General features: G+C 48.8%; 1 protein-coding gene across 1 annotated transcript in view; it reads left to right on the top strand.

Moving 5' to 3' along the window:
• LOC8039463 (homeobox protein cut) overlaps nt 1-16,505 on the top strand; it is a 427,455-nt gene that overhangs the window by 248,191 nt on the left and 162,759 nt on the right. The window lies entirely within an intron of this gene.

Genomic DNA, 16,505 nt, shown 5'->3' with positions numbered 1-16,505 from the left:
CAATTCAATTCAATTCAATTTATTTTACACCCAGAGAACAACAGAAAAAGGGGAGGGGGGCTTGCAATAATGGAGCTCATCAGGGCCACTGCCCCCTACATTTGTCAGCTTGGCGGGTGAAAAGTAACAAAATATTGCAACAGGAATACTCGAAACATAATATGTATAAAAATTAGTATTTCGTTTTGTTTGTAAGCTCAATGTTAACGTCTTGCTCGTCTGAAGAGTTTAATAGTATGGGAAGTTAGCACCGAAGCATCTTCTAGTTTGTTCTAGGACGGGGCACTCTCTAGGACCCGGCGCTGCGCACTCCGTATGCAAAATTTTGTCCCGGTTAGGTTAGGAGTTTGTTGCAACGGATGATTTGCAAATTTAAGAGATTCCGCATTCATTGTAACAAGTTTATAATCGTAATGTTCTTTTATTGGCATGCATTTATACTTATGGCTGAATGGTTCAGTGTCTACTCGTTCCACTCATCTTATTTGAAACGAGTGGACACTCGAGCGTGCATGCGCAGCTAGAGCACGACGGAAGGCCACGAGCGCGTCCTGGCGGCTGGGCACCCGAAAAAACAAAAAAAGGCGCCCTGCCGTTCTTATTCTGTCAGTGACCTAATACAAGAGGGCTGCGCCTTCGATTAAATTTATATCGCCCCAGGGCAGTGAACTGGAGGCGCCACGGTCGGTTGCTAAAGAGCGCGACTGGTGGCCGAAAAGGTCGTAATTGGGCAGTTTATGCTACTAATCAAGTGTACACGAGTGCTCGCTCGAGCTCGACTCCGACGATTCTGGCCGTGGCACGTCTCTGAGTTGCGAGGACTTCGCGGAAAGATGGCGCTAGTTGTCAAACCAAACTTCGTTGTCCAGTCCGTACTGCCCTCCTGCAGCCAGCGATCGACCGTACCAGGCGTAGTAGGAGGGTTCGGGGCTGCTAGCCTTTTCTCTCATCCTTTTTAGGTAAATGACACTGAAGTTCCGGGTACGAGAGGGCGTAAAAGTGATCAAGGAACAATGACTGCCAGTGTTGACAAAACTAACATCACACGGCAGATCAAACACTGCGTTCTTTTAATTTTTTTTTTTTTTTTTAATTTTGACAGGGTAGTTGGGGTTAATGCGTGCTGCATTTTACATGAACCACGAAACAACTTTTTGTCCCGGAGATCATACGAAGACTTTTTTTTTTCTTTTTTTTTAACGTTGATTCACGAGAGGCACGAATCGCGATATTCGAAGACATCTTCGTACTAAATACAAAAACGTTAGCTACGCTGGCACACCTACAATAACCTCTCTATTGCTTGGCATCGGCGCTCGTCCTGTGCACTTCTTATCTCCGGTCTTCGTTATTTTGCGCGTTGCTGGGATGCTGAACCGAATTTCGGACCTCAAGAAACAAAGCTGAAAAGATAGGCGGGATGCTGAAAAAAAAACAAAACAGCCAAAAGCATTATTTATACAGCGATATCTCTAACGGTTCACCGTATTTTTGGAAAAGAAGTGCCCGATTGAACAAGTCCGACGAGGCCGACGAGGCGACAAGGCCGACAAGGACGATGAGACATGTCACGTCACGATCCTCACTCCCTCTGCTCTTCGCTTTGTCCCCTCAAGTGGTTGAAGGGAAGCGAGGATGAGAGAATCAAGAACACTTCCCTCATTCTCAGCTGTGCCACGAGGATCGTGACGTCAGAGTCCTCGCTTTTTCGCGCCCTTCTTTTTCAAAAGTACGGCTATCCGTTCGAGATATCGATGTATAAGTAATGTTTTCGAGTTCGAAGCGTTCCGATCAACACTTCTGGAACCTTATTTTGCGAAATCCAAATTTCGGTTCAGCATCCCTTTAAACACGAACCAACTCGCCCACATCGCCGCTCTAATTCTGGTCTTCGAGATAGCACGCACGGGGCATTCTATTCCTATTCTACCCTCAGATATTTTTCCCCTTTACACAATGGGGTCTTCCTCGGCATTTTCTCTTCTCGAGTTGTTCCTCGAGCAATCCCATTCTCGAGGCGACCGCTGGAGGGGCTCCGAGATGGCGGTGAGTCGGCTGCGACGGCAGCGTCGATCGCACCCCATCTGGCGCGCACATGGGGGAGGCCTCTGCTTGGCAAGCCGAGAGCAATCGAGTAACACGAAGCGGCAGAGCCTCTGTGCCCGCAGAACGACATCGACGACATCGCCGCGGCTCGAAGGAAGCTCCGGGGCCACGACGGAGTTGTTGCTCGTTACGAATCTATCTTATTTTTAAACGGGGACAGGGCCGCCGATTGTGCGACGCGTTGGCCCCCGAAGGAACAGGCCACCACGGCGGCGCTGGTGCATGCGCGATGCGCTCTAAAAAAAAGTCTGCGAGTTCAGTTTCCTGCGGAAAGCGGAGACAGCCAATCGCGGGGAACAATAGAAGCGTCCCACTGAACGACGAAGGTCAGAGTACACGACTATAGGAAGAAAATGCGACGTGCGCAGGGGCAGTGGGCGTGGCGTTTCACTGGCACATTGTCGCTGAGGCCAAAACGTATTTCTGAGATCTGTCGTATTCTGAGCTTCGTCCTTTGCTGGGATCCTTCTATTGTTCCCCGTGATTGGCTCTCCGTGTTTTGCGGGGAAGTGAACTCGCGGACGTTCTTTCTAGAGTATAGGCGAGGACGCGTCGTTGCGTATCATGGTGGGCTGAAGCGCTATATGGCAAAGCTAAAACAAAACGAAAAGAAAGAAGTATGTCTGGTGATGACTAAACAAAGCGCGGTGGATGGGAGCAAAACGCACGGAGAAAACCATATGCCGATGCTTTTGTTTGGCTACGAGATGAGGAAAGAAAGGCGGAGACCTGCGGGACATCGGAACCAGATGGCCACTGCGTGTTTGGGTCAAGGAAAGTCCAAAGTAAAGACAGGGCAGAAAGAAGGAATAATTGCGGCTTTTATTCGCCAGTGACACAAGTTCTGGTAGCGCACAGCTCGGCTCATTGTGTCCCCAAGGCTGGTTTTCGCAAAGTGATTGCTGGAGGCTTATTGTTCGTACACCGGGTCGTGCTGTAAAATCATTGGCCGTCAAGGTGACAATTAGACCCTACTGACTTAGCACATCCCGCTCTTTTTTGGCTGCCGCTGACTACTCCGGTCGACCTTGTAAAATGACCAAAACCTAATAATTTTTTTCTTAAAGTTGGAAAAATATAAAATTATTGCTCTTTCAAAAAAAAGAAAAAAAAAACGCAATTTGCTCGTTTGTACTGAGCTACGGAGTACGTCGATGGTCACGATCATCCGTAATGCGCTATCGTTGGCGGCACATATTTCACTGCAATGCGGTGCACGAAACTGTATCCCTCCGTATTTGTCAAACCGGCCATGAGCGGTTTTAGTGTTTGAACCATATGTATGCCATTTCAAGGTTTATAAATCCGCAGCACGGCCGGCCCGGCCGTATCACTCTGAGAAATCTGAAGCGTCTGCTTTCGCACAAAGCAGGTAGGCGTGCAAATCGCCAATATCTACGGAATAGTTCACACGTGGGAAAAAAAAAAAAACAGTCTGAGCACATGCGTGAGCATGACGTATACTCGGTACCACAGCTTCGTCATTAGGCGAGTTGACTCCTTACATTTCGGCGATTGGCTCTCCCGCGTGCTTTGCGGGAGAGGAGCAGTCGCTCCAGATTTCTTAAAGTGCATAATCGTCGCTTTAGGAAGCCATTATAAGCAGGCACATGTACACAGCTCTGAATATGGCGCCGACGAGACGTCTTTGTTGAAGCGGTTTGTACGCTAAACGAATTCCGTGGTATCCCTGTCCCGTCTCACCTTGACAAGGCGGTAAGGAACGCACAACGGTGATGACCGCCACGATTCACTTTGGGTGCTACTTGATTGACATTACCCGATCGTAGCATTGGCTAGCTCAGATAAGTAACGATCGCATACCATACGAACATTCGCTTTACACGTTCCGACGCTGGCAAAGCGGTATACTTATACTCTCCTAGAGAAAATCGAACTTTTTAGTACAGAAGAGTTGTTTTTGCTTCGCCGTTCGTTAAAATGTTACTTACTAACTAAAAAAAAAAAAAAAAAACTATTTTTTTACATTTTTTTTTTTTTTTTTTTGCAAAGGATGTGTATGTGCGTCGTTTTTTGGAGCGTACGCATCAACAAGTTTGTTTTGAACGTTGTCTTTTCTTTTCCTTCATTTTCAGTTTGTGCGATGATCGTTTAGACAATGCTGAAGATAATCGAGCCAAGGATGCGCCGCGAGGTGGTCGTAATAGCCTCGTGCTTGTGTGGTTGGCGAAATGGTCCTCCGTCGACGACGTTTTGCGTCGATCAGCCAGCCGACCGCGCCCCGGAGGAGGCTGAGCGAGCCGTAACACGTGTTCTCGCAACTCGCGGCCTTGAGCTAACGAGGCCACGATCAAAGTGATTTAGCGAACACCCCGAAGAATATTACGGGGACACTTTATTTGCTCGCTCCTTAGAGGATGCTACTTCTGCCAACTCTATGGGCGCGGGTCGTTGGGATTCACGGAAATCGTAGGGTTTTCCGCGATAACCAAACATTCCTGGTCGCGTACGATTGAAGGCAAGAAAGCTCGGTGTACGATAAATCAAGTTTTAAATATGTATTTTTTTTTTCGTTTTTTCTTACGCTACAATGTGAAAGAAAGAGCGATGTTTTGCAGACGACGGCGGATAATGTGCCTATGGAGTTTGCGTACGACGAAGCAGCAGCTCGAAGAATCGAGCTGGCGATTACAGACATTCGAGTTTACTTGCACGCAGACGATGACCTGCATCGTGTTCAGAGTTAGAATTGTACATTTACTGTATATACAGCGAATATGTATCTCTAAATAAGAGTGATATGTTGTTTTTCTACGGTACAAAACATAGTTCATGTAGTGAGAATTAACCCCCTTATTTTTTTAATTAACGTCTAAAGTAACAATTTAGTACGCGTTTTCCAGTTCGGTTTCCAGAAAATAGGAGCTATTAGAGCAGTCGCGGGAAAAAACTACCCCCTAGTTATTAAGAGTCATGAAGGCGACATAGGGTGTGACTTTTTATAGTACGAAATTACTGCTATCTACGAGGTGAATACGACCTTTGGACATATTGAGTCCATTAAGTGTCACGTAATTATGGTCACTGACAGCCAACGGTACTATATCGACTCAGTTGGGAAACTGCCATAGGAGCCTGCTTTGAGAAAGTGGCTCCGATGTGTACTCGGGAAACGAACTAGACGCAATCGCAACACCGCAAATTCTCCCACAGCGGCCGCTCCGGGAACTGCACGGCTGCACGTACCGGTCCAGTCGAGTCGCGCCGGGGCCGTTGGCGCTATCTCGCAGCGCCATCTCGCAGTATCTATATAAAGCAACTTTCATGTTTTGAGTCGCCGCTAAAGGGGGCGCTGCAATCGTACCTAGTTCGGTATTGGTTGATGCGAGCGGTCCACGTTTCAAGAGTGAGTTCCCCAACTTAGTGTTCTAGTAACGTTGCTGACAACTTAAGAGACGCGGGGCGTGGCCCCTGCATCTCATTATCGATCCGCAGCCAATGAGGTCGCGCCATTATCCACTAAGAAAAGAACACCAAAGGACAAGTCAGGCAGCAGGAAGCGTGATCTTGATAGGTTTAAGTGATTTCACTTTATAAAGTGAAATCATTTGAGACATGCGGTGACCTTTAATTCGCATTACCATGTCATGTTTTAATCACTTTCATGCTACGTGAGACGTCACGTTTCACGTGAATGTTGTGGGTTAGTTGAAATTTCCGCGCGAGGTCATGTGGCTGTGACGTCATGAACCTATCGACCAATCAGGATTTCCTCGTCACGCCACCGACGCGGACGCCGGCTTTTCTGCGACACGAGCTCCTTAAAGGCCCGTTCACACACTTGCGACTTCTTGAGACCGAGAGCCTTCAAACCTCTCAAACATTTTACGACGACAGAAAAGACTGGCCCCACCCCGGCACGTAGCCAGGGGGGTGGCCCAGGTCACCCCACCGAAATCTTCAATTTTGCTGGGGCCTCCTCTCCCCCTTCCCCTCATAAAACATTTTGTCATAAGCGCCCCCCCCCCCCCCCCCCCCCCCCCCCCCGAAACAAAACCCTGGCTACGTGCCTGGCTCGACCTATCGGATAGCAGTGGAACGCTTGGCGGTCCCACATATTTTCTATTTCCTTCACGCATCATTCTTTCTTTCTTGACTTGGAAAACTCACGCCAATGTTTAAACGACAATTTCTCATAGGTAGTAAGTAATACATCTGACGTCTCAAATACCGCGAAACCTTCGCTCTAATGAAATTAAGTTCCAGGGTCACTGCATAGATGGCGTCAGTGTACCACTGTGTCCTCTCGTCGCAAGAGATTTTAAGAGGTTTTAAGGCACTCGGTTCTAACGAGTCGCAAGTGTAGGAACGGGCCTTAAAGCTCTCGCTTTAAGATCATGTCTGCGCTGTGGCGGTGAGCCTGAACTTTCGGCTTGCTCAGTGCCATGTGCCAAAGCCCAGACTTTTTGTTTAGGTCTAACTGTATTTCCAGCCTTCCCCGCGAGCTCTCTCCCTCCGCAAATTGCAGTGATTGGCTCTCCGAAATGCTTTACGGGGAAGTAGACGCTCCAGACTAGCAGCTTGACGCTGTTCACTGCGCATCATTCCCTTTCTGTTAGCACCTGCCTCAAATTACACTGCATGATCGTGGCGGCATCAGGCTCCTATGAATTCAAGAAGAGTGGTTGTTTGGGCGAGTTGGTCTGACATCTTATACAATCTTGTGCGCAACAAAGACGAGGGCAAAAGCAGAGAAGAGGACACAACAAGGCGCAACTTTAAAATAAAATTCAGTTGAAAGTTGCGCCTTGTTGTGTCTTCTTCTCTGCTTTTATCCTCGTCTTTGTTGCGCACAAGATTGTATAAGAGGCTCCTATGGCATATTTGGGAGGACATGAAAATACTGCTGTCAGCACCATTGAGGCGCTACGCTGCGTATGAAGTGCTACAGGCTGACATCAAAACCGCCAATTCGTTTCACTTGGATCGGTCTGCTTCTTGTAAATTAATGAAGGTTGCTTACCGGGATGACACGTTCAAAGCAGCATTTATTCATCTGCGCAACGCGGTGCCCTGGATATGTGTGGTCGTCGCGATCGGTCTCATGATAAGCCAGGTAAGCAGTGGTAGCCTCGTGCTGCCACGCGCGAAGGCGTTATGGAACGAAGTCGTTACCTGCCGTCAGGCACCTCTAATCGATCGCGCATGCTGAAAATATCACCGCAATTTTATCTTACAGCCCCAATAACGCCCTATTTTCCAGGTTTGCTGACAAATGAAAGCCACAAGCCGTTTGACAACAATGAAATGTCGCGTTGTTTGGAGATTCCACAGGTGTTTCCAGGACGCACAAATGGTCTATCTTTTTGTCATTTTTATAATACACACGTGCTGGCATTTAAATTGTATTTTTTCTGCTTTCAAGGCCTTAAATCAGCATTTGAACGCCACTTTCTCCTCTCTTTTAGTATTTGTCAAATAACAAAGTATTGCTCGGCTTCTTTCACCCAGCATCCGGCAGGTAAGCGCTATTCGCACTAATCTCGCCAATCTTCATTTCATTTTCCGCCCTAATGTCAGCATCCTGAAGTAATAATGAATACAAGAATAAAAAAAAAATTTCAATTTGAGTTATTTCCGTTGCAGATCCCTAGAGGAAGCCAGTATGCCCTACTAAAAAACGCCGCTACTTTTTTTTTTTCGATTTCAATATTATTGTAATTATTTCCAAATCTTTTCATAGTTCCGATTTTTGTCACCGCGAGAGGGAGAGCGTGATCTAATTCGCCTCACCCGGAGCGAGGGATAGCGTTCGTAGACGTTTCGTCTGCTAACGCGAGTTAAGAACGCTGTTCGTCTGCTACATAGCGTCTTTCGCAGACGAAAGTGAACCAATCAAACATCTTACGTCGTTTGCTAACAGACCCCCCCAAAAAAAGAAGTTTATTGTCTGCTACGAAACAAGCGCCGCGGCAAAGTCAGATCAGTCACAGGCTGAAATTGTGGTCGTCTGCTGTTCCGCGCTGAAAGCCATTGAGAACCCGCGCTCTGTTTGCGAATCTCACATTGTTCCGCTGTCGTACACAAGTTGACATCGAGCGCTGGATGACGGAATACTAGGACGAGAATATCGGAGGCCGCGAGACCTTTCGCGTCATTTGCGAGCTGGTACACGTTTTCACCGAAATATCGCCCGATTTTGAATTCGCGAACGGGTCAAAAGTCTGTCATTGATTGGTTTCGCGCAAGCTGTGGTGCAACGTCCAATCAGAGGCTTAGAAGGCTCTCGCTCTTGCCTCGTCTAAAATCAAACTCTAGGCGCGATATCTACACTGATTGGGCTAAACGTGCGATATTTTTTTGTGTTGTTTTGTTCTTTACAGGCATACTATTGCAAATCATTTTGCGTATGCATTTATCGAGAAATATCTCATTTTGCAAGCTCCTATCATATATGCGTGTACGTGCAGTCGCTGAAAGCTTAAAAAACGCAAGGTGTGCAGACTATATCTTACGCGTAGAGCAAGTCGTCTGCTTTTTGCGCAGGAGTTGCGGTTGCGTCAGAACGACGCCGATCTCTGATTGGCTTTCATTGAAAGGATAGTGCTAGATGCCTCGAGGTTCAAACGCTATTTTTTTTAGATCAGCCAATAAGAGCTCGATGTTCTGACATCATCGGAACCCCCGTGCAAGAAGCAGACGAACTTGCGCTCCCCGTTGCCACTTCGCCGCCCATGACGGCAATGGCCCGATAAGAACTCTGATCAACGAATCGCGTAGCAAGAAGCTCCAAAATAATAAGGAAGGCGTTTTTGTTGTCCATGTATCAAACATCCTATGCATTCCTTGTGCTTCATGTAGGCGGTCCCTCAATGTGGGGGCAAATGTTTTTCTTCGTCAAATGAACGATTCATTGAGTGCAAATTTTACTCCGACGACTCCGCTTCACCTGCTCGCGCCTACTCGATTTGCTGAAATATGCGTTCTACATCAACAACTACTAGACAAAAAAGAAAAGAAAAAGCCTAAGCGCTGTATTCTTTTTTGCGTCACTAAAGAAGGCCTCCGTAGGCCAATGATGGGACGCGACTTCGGGCTCAGCGTTCGGCCAGGCGTCGTTCTCATCACTGATTGGACACGAGCTCCAGCCGACCGCTAACGCTGCACTCGTGTCGAAGCTGTGATCTATGGTGGCCTTGTTCAGTGACGCAGAATAATTCAGCACTTAGACTTTTTCATCTAGGAGGTGTTAGCATACGTGATACATAATAATGCCCCGAGAAAGTGAGGGAGAGGAGTAGACCATTGCGCGGGAGGACGTCAGAACGCCGAGCTCTGATTGGAATGATTAGGGGGCAGAGCTAAAGCTAGCAGCCACTGTCTCTACTGTATCGTCGAACGCGTTCGAATGCAAGAACCAAACTCCGGACGCCGTCGTTCCGCGTTCGACGAGTGACGTGGAGACAATGGCTGCTAGCTTTAGTTCTACCCCCTAATCATTCCAATCAGACCTCGACGTTCTGAAGAAGTCCCCGCGCGCTCTTGTCTCCTGCCCTTCGTCACTTTCTCTGCGAAGAGACCCATCTCATTAGGCGTTCCACGCATGCGTGACGCTGCCATAACTGTAGCTCCTAAGAGGCAGGCTTGCGTGCACGAGACAGCACGTGCCGTCTCCTGCCATTCTCACACAGACCTCCAGCGAGGTCGTCGCGCGCGCAGAGAGACCACAGGTCTCACAATGCATGGCGAAAGAGGTAGCGTACTCAATCTATACTCGTGAGATCGGTCTGTTAACTTCTATTTAATAATTCTTTTTTTTTCCCTCTATGTGCGTTTTGAAGGCTAGAAACTAAATGGGGCAAGGCAGCGGACAGTCTCCTCATAAAGCCGGGGTCACACTGCTTCTAAGTACATCATATAAAAGACAGTTTGCATACAGACTCGAACTCGAGTCACCGCGAGATCCGTGCATCGAATGCCGCCTGGCAACGAGTTAAAGAAGAAAACGTGGCACGCGGCATTCGAACCACGTATATTGCGGTGACTCGTGTTCGCAGACTGTCTTTTGCATGATGTATGAGCAGTGTGACCCCGGCTTAAGATATTTCTTCGTTCGTGATCAAAACATGTTTCCCCCTTACACGTGCACGTCGAAACACTCGCACTCTGGGCAGCATCATTTCTGGAAGAAAACGCGAATCGGGACGGAGTGCGAAGGGAGGGAAGGGGGGAGGCAAACTCGATTTCCGCCTGCGACATCCGAGCCCCTCGCATCAGCATCATCTCGGGTCGAAATGAAAATTTGCCAGATCAAAATCGCGAGCCTCCGCAAATAGGTTTGGTCGCTCCCCTTCCCTTCCCCACCCTAGAGTCGCACCCCTTTTCTCCCCAACCCCAAAGAGTTTCCCGCAGCCCCGGATCCGGCTTCTGCGTGTGTTATTATGTTTTGCGCTCGTCCGTGCGTTCGTCCCTGCCCAACAGACGATACACCGCGCATTTCGGAGCAATGCGGTCCATAAATTCTGCTTCCTTTCACCTGTTCCATCCCTTTTTCTTTTTTCCCTTTTGTTGCTTGTCTGTAAATTTATATCGTCGGAGGAATTTGGTAGGCAAACTTGGGGAAGAGGCGATAGGAAATGATCTGTTGTTGGCTTCGGCTGCCAGGAAGGGGGCGAGACAACCAAAAGCTTAAACAACGCAAAAACATCAACTGAAAAAGAAAGGGAAAAAAGCGGGAAGTTAGCAGGAATTGGGGATAAGGGGGCAAGGTATACAACTAAAAAGAAGTGACGCACGTAACCCGCTCCCCTCCATTTTAAGCGCTTCTTTTCCAGCGTAAATTCGGCAAGAAAATAGCCGTTTTCCTTCGGAATCTGCGGCGTATAGGATTCGAAGAGCGTTGATGTACGTAGCACTCGAATGGAATTTGCGAGGCCCAGTAAAAACGCGCTCGTACGCACGCACGCACGCACATCAACAACCTCTATCCCGTTTACGACAACAAATATTTTTCCTTCTAGCCTTCCGTCGACTCCCCCTCCCGCCTTTTCCCGGCGACTTTTCCGCATGGAATCATTCCTCCAAGTTGGCGGTATATAGAGGAGTCGAAAAGGCGCTTTTTGGCAGACGCCATATCCTCCGGGATTGTCCCGTATATATACGACGGCGCGGGAGCGGTGCGGGGATTGAAGCGCGCATTTGTCTCTCCCCTAACCTTCTTCTGTTCCCGTCTTTCTTTTTCGCGTTGTTTCCCCGTTCGGGAGATCGGCGTGCCCTCGCTCATTACGATGATCACCGCCATGATCCTCGTCATCCTGATTACGACTGCCGATTTTTCTTGGGCCCGGTCCGATACGCCTTATTTCTGCGCTCGGTTATTGGAAGGACCGGGCCGAACGGCAATGTCTCCCCCGCTGATGGCCTTCGGACGTGTTCCGAATCGGGAACTGCGCGCTGTCTCCGCCGATGACGCAACGGCGGGAGCGTCGTCGTCTTCCCGGTTTGACGGAAACCCACTGAACTGTTTGCGATTTGTCTTACTTATTGGGAAGTGACTTCCCATTTTTCCTTCTTTTTTTCTTTTTTGTAATCCTGTACCCACCCGTTGGATGCTGGGTTAAGCTCCGAGGTCCGGACAAACGCGCTTTTCGAGAATGGCCTGTTGCGCCACGTTCTCGGAAGGAAACGGTGGACGACATCTATCAGGAGAGTATCGGGTCCAATTGACAATGCTGCCCCCGTTCCCCATTCGTGCTTCCAGCGGTACGAGAAAAAATACTTTTTTCTACTTAAAACAGATAAAGCAAAAGGCCTCAGTCACAATATTTCACGAAGCAATACTATACTTCGTTTGAGCTGAAGCCCAGAACGCAGCCGATGCTACAAGCGCGAGCATTTGGATCTGAACGGTGGTTGCAATGCACGAGCGCGCGTGTACTCGGCTGACGCGCTGAACGCCCGGAGCTCTTGCTTGTAGCACCGGCTGCGTCCTGGGCTCACCTAAAACAAAGTTTGTTTGTTTTCTTTCTTTATAGACTGCTATTATTGCTACTACCAAAGTTAATTTTATTTTTCTACGGTACCTGACCTCGAAAAAGAGGTCGCTTACGAAGAACTTACTAAATCTTCAACAACAAAACAAAAAGGAGGGGAAAAAAGCGAAAAAGACTTTTAGGAATCTGTTATTGTAAGAGATGTAAAGAAGACAGGTACAAACAACCGGGCAGCGCGTTTTATTTTTCATTTTAATCACTCCTCATAAAACCGCGTCATCACTAAGAGTCGGTCTTTGTGTCTCCACCTGGTTACGGCGAAGACCCTAGTAATTATTTAGCGGAACATTCGCTTAGAACGTTATCACCAATCTTCGCACGCGTCGACGTTTGCGTGTCTGCAGCACTTGAAATGTTGGCAAAAGCTTGCCTTGTTGCTTTTATTCTCATTTCCCCCGATTGTTTTATCTCAACGTTTTTCTAGCTTTTTTTTTTTTTTTTCTTTTCTTTTGTTAGTGAATGTACTGGAGTATAGCGCCGGCCTTTATTTTGAAGCCAGACCCAGCCCGGGCCAGGGGACAATGCGCTACCCGGCCCGTCCCGCGTGCCGAATCAAGCCCGGGCTTTCGGATTGACTCGGGCCCGTGCAGAGCTCTAGCATCTGCTATTCGTGTGTTTTTCGAAGTACAGTATATAGACGCACATATTCGTGCATAATGTTCGTATTTTTCCAGCACACATACACGCACACGCACAAGCGCACGCACACGCACACATCCGTTTGTTTCTTCCCGCTACTCGCTTCCTTACCAGAGAACAGACGGCCCGTATCTAAGGGACGCCAACAACTCCCTGGGTTCAAAGTTTCTTTTTTTCCAACGCATATTGCTAAATGGAGTCTGGACACGCTTTACGTACAAGACCAGGCATAAAGTTGTCTAGATGATGCACTTTCAGTAATGTCTCCGCTTATACTGATCCGCGCTGCACTCTCAACGACCAATCAACCATCTTGCGCCGCAGGGCAGTATCATTTGCAGACGTTTCTGTAAGTGTATATATTTTCCCGGTACCGGATACGCTTGCCTTGTACGTTTCGTGAGGGCGAGTATTTACACTCAATTTCTTCGTACCAATAAAAACTCGGTGAACGGAAAAGGCTTGAGATCGACGGAGGGAGAGAGAAGAGTTGTTTATCCACGGAGAGGTCAACCTGCACAAGTGTTGACGTGCTACTGAGCGATGCGAACGTTTGCACGGCGTCTGCTGCCGCCCAGTCTGACGTTGTCCCGTTGCTTACGCGCAAGTCTGCGCTCCGCCTCTCCACCCGGGAGGAGTAGCGTCCTCCTCCCCGTTCAGTGCCCCTAAGGATCGCCAGCAGCGGTTTTCCCCCTTTCCCTTCGAGCGTCGGACAACTCAAAACGCGTCATCTCTCCTGCCTGCTCTCGCGCCTCCCTGGCTGCAAACGTAGAAACGCGAATGCACGATGGCTCTTCTATTCAGCCCTTGAAATTGGACGCCGATGCATTATTCAAGGGGGGGGAGCGCATTTTTCAAACTCGAACTTCCTCGCTTGACGCGCGCTCGCCGCTGCCGGCGTCGCTGCGTGGAACACGAGGGGACAAGATCGCTACAGGGGTCCACTCGAGGGGCGGGCCTTCCGCCCCCCCTCCCTTCCGAAAATAGAAGACCGGGTAGAGGCGGGGCCAGCGTCGTAATTAAGTATCGATTTGACGTCCACACTACGATGGCAAGTCGACCTTGTCTAGGCGCACAGTCCGGGCGCAGACAGGGCGCAAGTACGGAAGCAATTTGTTACTCGGCCAAGAGGGCGATCTTTCTTGTTTTCCTTTCAGCGTCCCTTTGTCCTCTTTCGACGGCGGCAGCAGAACCCAGTCTCTGGAGGAGGGGAGAATACGCTTTGGATGTTTGAAATTCGACAAATTTCTCGGACGCTTCGGCGGTGCCCTGAGCGGCGGCGGCGGTGGTCGAGGGGCTCGTGGTCCTCGACGACGCGCGGTGAACCCTCGCTCGCAGCATAAAAAGCGTCCGATGATCGCGGTGACCTCAGCCCATGTGCGCACTACTCTTGCGTCGCTGCTCTGCTGCCGCCTTTCTTTATGTCAAGGATCGCTTTGCTGCGTGAGAGAGAGAGAGAGGACGCGTTCGAGTAGGGCTCGCTCATTTTTCAGTTACGGTTCGGGAGGGGTCCACCCAGTGCTGACAACTTATGCAAAACAGAGTAGTGAGAGGTCCCTCTCTGCGCTCTCCAAAAACAGACCCGCGAGGCTTCGCATTCACGTGAAATAAAAATGTCGAGTGATAAGAAAAGAGAGAGAGAAGAAAGGGAGTGTTGAAAGATTGACAAAGACCCCGTGGCATTCTTTTGAGTGGCCTCCCGTCTGCAAATGATCCGTTCCTTCCTCTTGGCTCAACCTCGAAGGACCCAGCGCGGCCCTCTTCCAAGTTGATCTGGCTCGCTCACGCGGAGAGCCTTTTTCTTTTTCATAATAATAATAACGACAGCAGCAGAAGCGAAAGAGAAGTTTTAAAACTCCCCCTCCCTCCGGTTTGAATTTAGCCTATTGAGTTACGGAGGCCCCTTAAGAGCAAGAAGTCATATATCTGGGGATCAGTCAGCCGGCGGTAATTGATTGATCTTTTCCTTTTACATTTATGACCCCCAGGGAAGAGGAGAGCGGCAGCTCGACGCATTTCAGAGTCGCGTCACTTATTCGCGCTCTTTTAATTGTATCTACTTTTCTCTCTATTCTTTTTTTTCAACATGGGAGGGGTGTTTGAGCTCGCGCGCGCAGATGTACAAGAGGCGCTTCCCAGCATCTCTGCGTCGCTTTGCTTCTATTTTTATTTGTTTCATTTACACTTCTGTTATGACTGTTCTTTTTTTAGGCTTCTTTTTTCATTTTTAGATTTCTTCATTTGAGCGATAGTCGCGTGAGGTCTGCGCCGTATATTTTCCTTCCGCTGTGACGCCAATAACTGATGAATAGCTCGAGTTCTTTCGCGACGGTTATTAATGGAGGCGAATCGAGATGTTGGCACGTCACTTGCACAAAGAAAAATACGCACACAAAAAGTGTATGTACCTTCGCTGAAACGTTTCGAGGCCACGTCAGGAAGGAATGGCATGAAGTCTTACTCGTTCGTTGCGGACTAAGGCTCTTTGGAGGCGAGACGTCGGTTGCAACACGCGTATTCTGTCTTCGATGTTTTTTTATATGTATTATTTATACCGCAGAAAATGTGCAACCGCTCGGGGTTCACCAGGTTTATATTCAAAGTTTTGATAGAGTATGGACCTTTTCATTTCAATAGTTTCTTCACGGGTAGGTAGAGGGCGCTGGCGCACTCTCCGCCATTAGGTTGCTTCAATTTGGTTGGATTCGGTTTTAGTGTGCGCGGGATTGTGTCGCCGTTTCATGCCGTCTTCGCTTAAATTTGTGACTACATTTTCTTTTTTTTTTCTTTTTTTTTTGTTTTACATCACATATTGAATGAAACAATGGTACTGAGTCATTTGAAGAACTACGGAGCGTTTCGAGCCTAAAATTCGAGCATTTTTACGAACACCGCATGTGTCTGATTACGCCTATCGTGTTAATTTTGGCCAAGTACGGCGGGGAACAACTGCGCCGATGCACAGAGAGTATTAGCTTCGTCCATGGCCCTACCCGGGGACGCAAGTTTCCAGAAAAATGAATAAATAAAGAGCGGGACAACCTCCGCCTCCAGCACGCGCTCATTGCCTGCGACGTGCTTTGGCTTCGCGTGCACTGAGTGGTACGAAAGGGCTCGCGCTCAAGTCAGCAGATCGCCACGAGAAGCGGCCGCCGAAATTGAAAAGGTGGAGCAGCAGACAACGGATGAGAGAAGTCCCTCTATCCTGGGAAAAGTGGCGCCATTCATTTTTGTGCAAATGCTTGAGACATGTGCCGCGCGCCACTTCTGTGAAGAACGTGGCGTCTGAATTCTAGCTCAGTGCTGCGCTCTGCCGCCATGATCTTCCCAAGGGCTGCGCGTGTCGCGTGCCTCGTGCATCGACGCACATTGCGCTCCTTTTGAAACATCGAGGGGCTTTACGGAGGAGAGGAGATCCACGTGACTGGCGCCCCGCTGCGGCGAGACGACGAAACACACTTTTCCCTGAGCGAACAAGTGTGTTTCGGGTCGTCGCCGCTGCAAAAGCTGTGCGCTGACGTTCAGGTTCCCCGAGAAACGGCTTTTTGATGCTCTGTTCTACCAGATTCCCGCGCTCCAAATCTGCGTCCGGGCACTCTATATCTCCGTCGTCGAACTGCCAGGCTTTGTGAGTAAAGAGGAGGCTATGGCTCATCTTATATTGCAACATACTATAATGTACGAGTGCTCAGTGAAGAAGGAGGCTCACAACATGAGTAACAATGTGCTGAATCACGAAGAATGGAC

The sequence above is a fragment of the Ixodes scapularis genome, unplaced genomic scaffold (assembly GCF_016920785.2).
Source record: "Ixodes scapularis isolate PalLabHiFi unplaced genomic scaffold, ASM1692078v2 PGA_scaffold1__304_contigs__length_218370807, whole genome shotgun sequence".
Classification (NCBI taxonomy): domain Eukaryota; kingdom Metazoa; phylum Arthropoda; class Arachnida; order Ixodida; family Ixodidae; genus Ixodes; species Ixodes scapularis.
The sequence above is the reverse complement of the archived record's forward strand: the minus strand, read 5'-3'. Positions and strand labels throughout refer to the sequence as shown.